Here is a 6,615-nt window from a genome sequence, read left to right on the forward strand (position 1 = left end):
AAATGATTTGGAAGAAGGTGTCACTGGTGTTATCAGCAAGTTTGCGGATGGCACGAAGATGGCTGGACTTGCGGATAGCGATGAACATTGTCGGACAATACAGCAGGATATAGATAGGCTGGAAAATTGGGCAGAGAAATGGCAGATGGAATTTAATCCAGATAAATGCGAAGTGATGCATTTTGGAAGAACTAATGTAGGGGGGAGTTATACAATAAATGGCAGAGCCATCAAGAGTATAAAAACACAGAGGGACCTAGGTGTGCAAGTCCACAAATCCTTGAAGGTGGCAGCACAGCTGGAGAAGGTGGTGAAGAAAGCATATGGTATGCTTGCCTTTATCGGACGGGGTATAGAGTATAAAAGCTGGAGTCTGATGTTGCGGCTGGATAGAACGCTGGTTAGGCCACATTTGGAGTACTGCGTCCAGTTCTGGTCGCCGCACTACCAGAAGGACGTGGAGGCTTTAGAGAGAGTGCAGAGAAGGTTTACCAGGATGTTGCCTGGTATGGAGGGTCTTAGCTATGAGGAGAGATTGGGTAAACTGGGCTTGTTCTCCCTGGAAAGACGGAGAATGAGGGGAGACCTAATACAGGTGTACAAAATTATGAAGGGTATAGATAGGGTGAACAGTGGAAAGCTTTTTCCCAGGTCGGAGGTGATGATCACGAGGGGTCACAGGCTCAAGGTGAGAGGGGCGAGGTATAACTCCGATATCAGAGGGACGTTTTTTACACAGAGGGTGGTGGGGGCCTGGAATGCGCTGCCAAGTAGGGTGGTGGAGGCAGACATGCTGGCATCGTTTAAGACTTACCTGGATAGTCACATGAGCAGTCTGGGAATGGAGGGATACAAATGAATGGTCTAGTTGGACCAATGAGCGGCACAGGCTTGGAGGGCCGAAGGGCCTGTTTCCTGTGCTGTACTGTTCTTTGTTCTATTTTCTGCACCTGTAAAGACTTGATTACCTGTTAAGACTCGCATTCCAACCATTATCTTGTAATTGGGTTTGTGTCTATATATGCCCTATTTGTGAACCCAACTCCCACTCAACTGATGAAGGAGCAACGCTCTGAAAGCTCGTGTTACCCCTCGGCCTTTTGGCTAAGATCAAGTGTAGTTATGCAGATGCTGCACTTGGTTGAGGTCATTGGGTTGCATTTAAGCTTCATATGTTTCATATGAAGCAATTTTTTAAAGCGGTATTTCGGCCTTTTGGCTGAGATGCAAATGAGATCAAGCCTTGGAGGAGGAAGACCTGCGCCTCCTCCAATCAGCTTGGCTCATGTAGATCAGGCCCAAGACAGGGTAGAGGCTTGCATGCCCTGTCTTGTCAGCCTGGATCGGAAATGTCTCAACTTGTTGAGACTATGATTCGGACTTGATTTGATTGAATTGGAAGAGTATTTTAAAAAACCTGTTGGACTCTAACCGAGTGTTGTGAGACGACTTACTGTGCCCATCCCAGTCCAACGCCGGCAATGTCACATCATTATTAATTTTGAGGAATTGATCAACATCTAACATCAAATGAAAACCATTCCCAAAATGGATGCTCCAGATGAGGCGGACTTTGCCAAGTCTACTGGATTGAGATTATCTGCTTCAATGCCTTGCTGCGGGGCCAGTTTTTTTTAAACAGGAATTTGATTTTCAAATGCGTATGTTCTTAGAACATAAGAACATAAGAAATAGGAGCAGGAGTAGGCCATCTAGCCCCTCGAGCCTGCCCCGCCATTCAATAAGATCATGGCTGATCTGACGTGGATCAGTACCACTTACCCGCCTGATCCCCATAACCCTTAATTCCCTTACCGATCAGGAATCCATCCACCCGCGCTTTAAACATATTCAGCGAGGTAGCCTCCACCACCTCAGTGGGCAGAGAATTCCAGAGATTCACCACCCTCTGGGAGAAGAAGTTCCTCCTCAACTCTGTCTTAAACCGACCCCCCTTTATTTTGAGGCTGTGTCCTCTAGTTTTAACTTCCTTACTAAGTGGAAAGAATCTCTCCGCCTCCACCCTATCCAGCCCCCGCATTATCTTATAAGTCTCCATAAGATCCCCCCTCATCCTTCTAAACTTCAACGAGTACAAACCCAATCTCCTCAGCCTCTCCTCATAATCCAAACCCCTCATCTCCGGTATCAACCTGGTGAACCTTCTCTGCACTCCCTCCAATGCCAATATATCCTTCCTCATATAAGGGGACCAATACTGCACACAGTATTCCAGCTGCGGCCTCACCAATGCCCTGTACAGGTGCATCAAGACATCCCTGCTTTTATATTCTATCCCCCTCGCAATATAGGCCAACATCCCATTTGCCTTCTTGATCACCTGTTGTACCTGCAGACTGGGCTTTTGCGTCTCATGCACAAGGACCCCTAGGTCCCTATGCACGGTAGCATGTTTTAATTTGTTTCCATTGAGATAGTAATCCCATTTGTTATTATTTCCTCCAAAGTGTATAACCTCGCATTTATCAACGTTATACTCCATTTGCCATATCCTCGCCCACTCACTCAGCCTGTCCAAATCTCTCTGCAGATCTTCTCCGTCCTCCACACGATTCACTTTTCCACTTATCTTTGTGTCGTCTGCAAACTTCGTTACCCTACACTCCGTCCCCTCCTCCAGATCATCTATATAAATGGTAAATAGTTGCGGCCCGAGTACCGATCCCTACGGCACGCCACTAGTTACCTTCCTCCAACCGGAAAAACACCCATTTATTCCGACTCTTTGCTTCCTGTCGGATAGCCAGTCCCCAATCCACTTTAACACACTACCCCCAACTCCGTGTGCCCTAATCTTCTTGCCCATGTTAGAGAGCATGAAAGCAACTGAGACTGAAGCTACCAAGAGAGTGGTAGGTTCCTGTCTCCAAGGGACATAATTGAACCAGCGGAGTCTTTTTTTTAATATAACCATTCATTTTGTTTTCATAACTTCTGATGGGAGAATTTGAACTCCCAACATCTCGGTTGCTAGTCCACTGCCAGAGTAAAGATTGATAAGGACAATGAGAACAGCTTGACTTCCCTTTGAATAATGCAGTGGGATCATTAATGTCCACAGGAATAGACAGGCAGGATCTCAGTTTGACATAACCAGTCTGGCATGTCTTCACATATCCATTCATTATAAATGAAATATTCTTCCGTCTCTTTCCATTAATCTTATTCCGTTAATGCCATTCATTTGCATGTGGTTGTAATGAACCCGATTATACCAAGGAGTGTAATATTAGACTAGACAGCAATTAAAATGTTTTGCATAGTTTCAGTCAGAAACATTTTTTTGATAACTAAAGTTTTGTAAAATGTTAATCAAAAGTAGCAAGAGTAATCTCAAATACTGAACTATTAACTGTTCACTAACACAGTGGAAAACAAGCTGTGTGAGTAAAATAGACAGTTTTTAAAAAATCAATTATACAGTGTAGCACCAGGCTAATATGGATGTGATAATCTACTAATGTAGTCCAAATATTGGACAATCTGATTTAGATGCAATCAGGAGAGACAAACAGTATAAGGATATTGATTAGTTCAGAAATAGGGACCAGTGAGGGAGGAAAACATGAGGCAGACTAAGATGAATTTGGAGTGCATGTGCATAACTACACATTGCATGTTAATATTAATGAGCTGCAGGCACTAGTTGCCTTATGGAACTACGACATAGTGGCAATAACAATGACCTAGCTCAAGGGATAAGAGGATTGAGAATTACTGGCTTTCAGGAAAGGTAGGGAAGAAATAAAAGAGGGTGCTAGCAACATTATAACTTGGAAACTATTATCGTACTGTAGTTGAGGGCTGAAAGACCAAGAGTGGGACTTTACAGTCTCGCTCGTCCCAAAACCGTAAAATCCCACCTGAGGTCAACGGACCTTTCCATGTTCCGACCCTCGCCCACTCCGATTCCCATGCCGGGTGGGGCGGTAACATTTGGTTAGTATTAAGGGACAACCGGGAAACTATCAGGCTATTGGGGAATGCTATAGGTTACCAAATAATGGGAAGGAGCCAGAGGAGCAAATTTGTCGGCAAATTACAGAAAGATGCAAGAACAATGGCATAATGATTATAGGGAACTTCAATTGTCCTAATATGGACTGGGATAACGGTGCTGAGGGCAACTAGGGAGTGAATTCATGGAATGTGTAAAAAGAAACCTTTTTGCTCAGTGTGTTTCCAATGCAATAAGGAAAGAAGAGATGCTGGGTCTAGTCATGCAGACTGAAATGGGACAACTGGAGCATTGTTTTAGTGGGAGAGCAGTTGGGGAACACTGATCATATCAAGTTTATCATAGTTATGGGAAAGGTCAAGGAACAATCAAGCGTAAAATTACTTAGCCCTCTACCAGTTAACTTCAGTGAGTTCCAAACATTCAGGTGCAATTGCATTAGAATCAAGAACTGCCAGGTACGGAATAATTCATTTTGGTGGTACAGATGTTGCGTATCACTGAAAAAGGGAGACTTGTTGAAGCTTTTCATCTTGCACTCATCAGGATGTTCACAAGAATACCAAATATAAAAGGAACAACAATTTATATTTCATGAGAAGAGAGTGGTGATTGGTTGGCAAGTGGACGTTGGTAGAGGCGTTGCCATGGAGGAATGTACCAGTTAATTGATGACTGACAGTTAACTGCCAAAATTTATTTAAATTCAAACCAAATAAAGGCAATTACTGCCGATGCTGGAAATCTGAAATGAAAACAGAAAATGCTGAGTAAACCCTGGTCCGGCAGCATCTGTGGAGAGAAATAGAGTGAATGTTTCAGAGTCCAAATGACCCGTCCACAGAATTCAAACTAGGCGGGTTGACTCTGATCAAGGTATTGCCTTGGGGAATAAACTAGGGCATGACTGTCACTTATTTGGTATTTGGTTCAGTTGGAATGGGTGCAATGTGTGTACAAGTTCTTACTGTTTGCAAAAAACAGGGCCTGTATGTTAATATATATATAGCTTAGAAGATACAAGTGAGCCGTGCTGCAAGGCTGAGTGATCATTTTAAATTATCAGTGTAATCCTTAGAACATTCAAGATTGTTTAACAAATGTTGTCCAATTGCAGAATCACATCTAATATTGAGCACTCTTTTGAGTTTGCAAGTACGGGCTGCTTAGGTACTTGCCCATTGTGAACAGCCGAAGGGACATGCCGTTTGGTACAATCCGCTAATCTTTTGGATGTACAGCCTACATACCTGGCATCACACCAGCACTGAAATTTATATCCCACATTACTCATTTGTGTGACAGACAGAACGTCTTTATGACTTGACAACAGCTTCCTGTTAGTGATGAATACCACCCGTGTTGCTGCTGCAGAGTCGCAGCATGAGAAGTCCAGCTTCAGCTGTTGCTCAAATGATTAAGGTATCTTACCCTTCCAGGGCAATCCGAGGTATACTGGACACTTTTCAGGACCAAAAGGCCCATTCATGAGTGTGTGCGATTATTCTGCGAGCAGTGATCTGATCAGGCTAGCCATTATCTCACAGGATGACTATGATACGCCCTATTTCAGCATCAAGATTGCACAATGAGCAAATGGCTTGGACCCTATTTACAAGGTTGCCAATAAGACCAATCTTATAGCACGTGGAACTGTAAGAATCCCGACATGTATAGTGACCAGTTATGGTAGTAGAGAATCCCCTGGCACATTTCACAACTAGCTCATCAAGGAAAGGGAGCTCATTTGAGTACACGGGGTGGCACGGTGGCACAATGGTCAGCACTGCTGCCTCACAACGCCAGGGACCTGGGTTCGATTTCAGGCTTGGGTCACTGTCTGTGTGGAGTTTGCACATTCTCCCTGTGTCTGTGTGGGTTTCCTCCGGGTGCTCCGGTTTCCTCCCGCAGTCTGAAAGTCATGCTGGTTAGGTGCATTGACCCGAATAGGTGCCGGACAGTGGCGACTAGGGGAATTTCACAGTAACGTTATTGCAATATTAATGTAAGCCTTACTTGTGACTAATAAATAAACTTTACTTTTACTCTCTTTCAAAGATGAATTTGAGCACATGGTGTGGCCCATTAAATTGTATAAAGAAGTCCTTGCGTGCAGCTACAGATGCAGATATAGAAAGAATGAGAATAGAATGGTGACATATTAAAGGAAGTTCAGAAACCTTTTATAAATACATGATGAGTAAAGCATAGTTGTGGAAAGGGTGGGGCCAATTAGGAGCCAAAATGATATATCCTTGTGGCGAGATGGGACATGATTCAGTTACGAAGGCATTTTGTGTCTGTCTTCACTAGAGGTTGCCAAAATGGCAATAAAAGAGGAGGCAGTAATATTGGATAAAATAAAAATAGATAAGGTGGCAATTAAAAGGTTGACAATCCTCATGTTTCTAGTCTGGATGTGATGCATCCTCGATTACTGAGCTCAGTAAGGTTGGAAATTTTGGATGTTCTGACCAGAATTATCAAATCGTCCCGAGATACAATGGTGATGCCAGGGGACTGGAGGATTTCAAACTGTACATTGTGTTTCACAAAAAAAAAACAAACGGAGATAAACTTGACATTTACAAACCATCAACCTATTAACAGTGAAGCAATGATGGGGAAACTGAGAA

The sequence above is a fragment of the Mustelus asterias genome, chromosome 10 (assembly GCF_964213995.1).
Source record: "Mustelus asterias chromosome 10, sMusAst1.hap1.1, whole genome shotgun sequence".
Classification (NCBI taxonomy): Eukaryota; Metazoa; Chordata; class Chondrichthyes; order Carcharhiniformes; family Triakidae; genus Mustelus; species Mustelus asterias.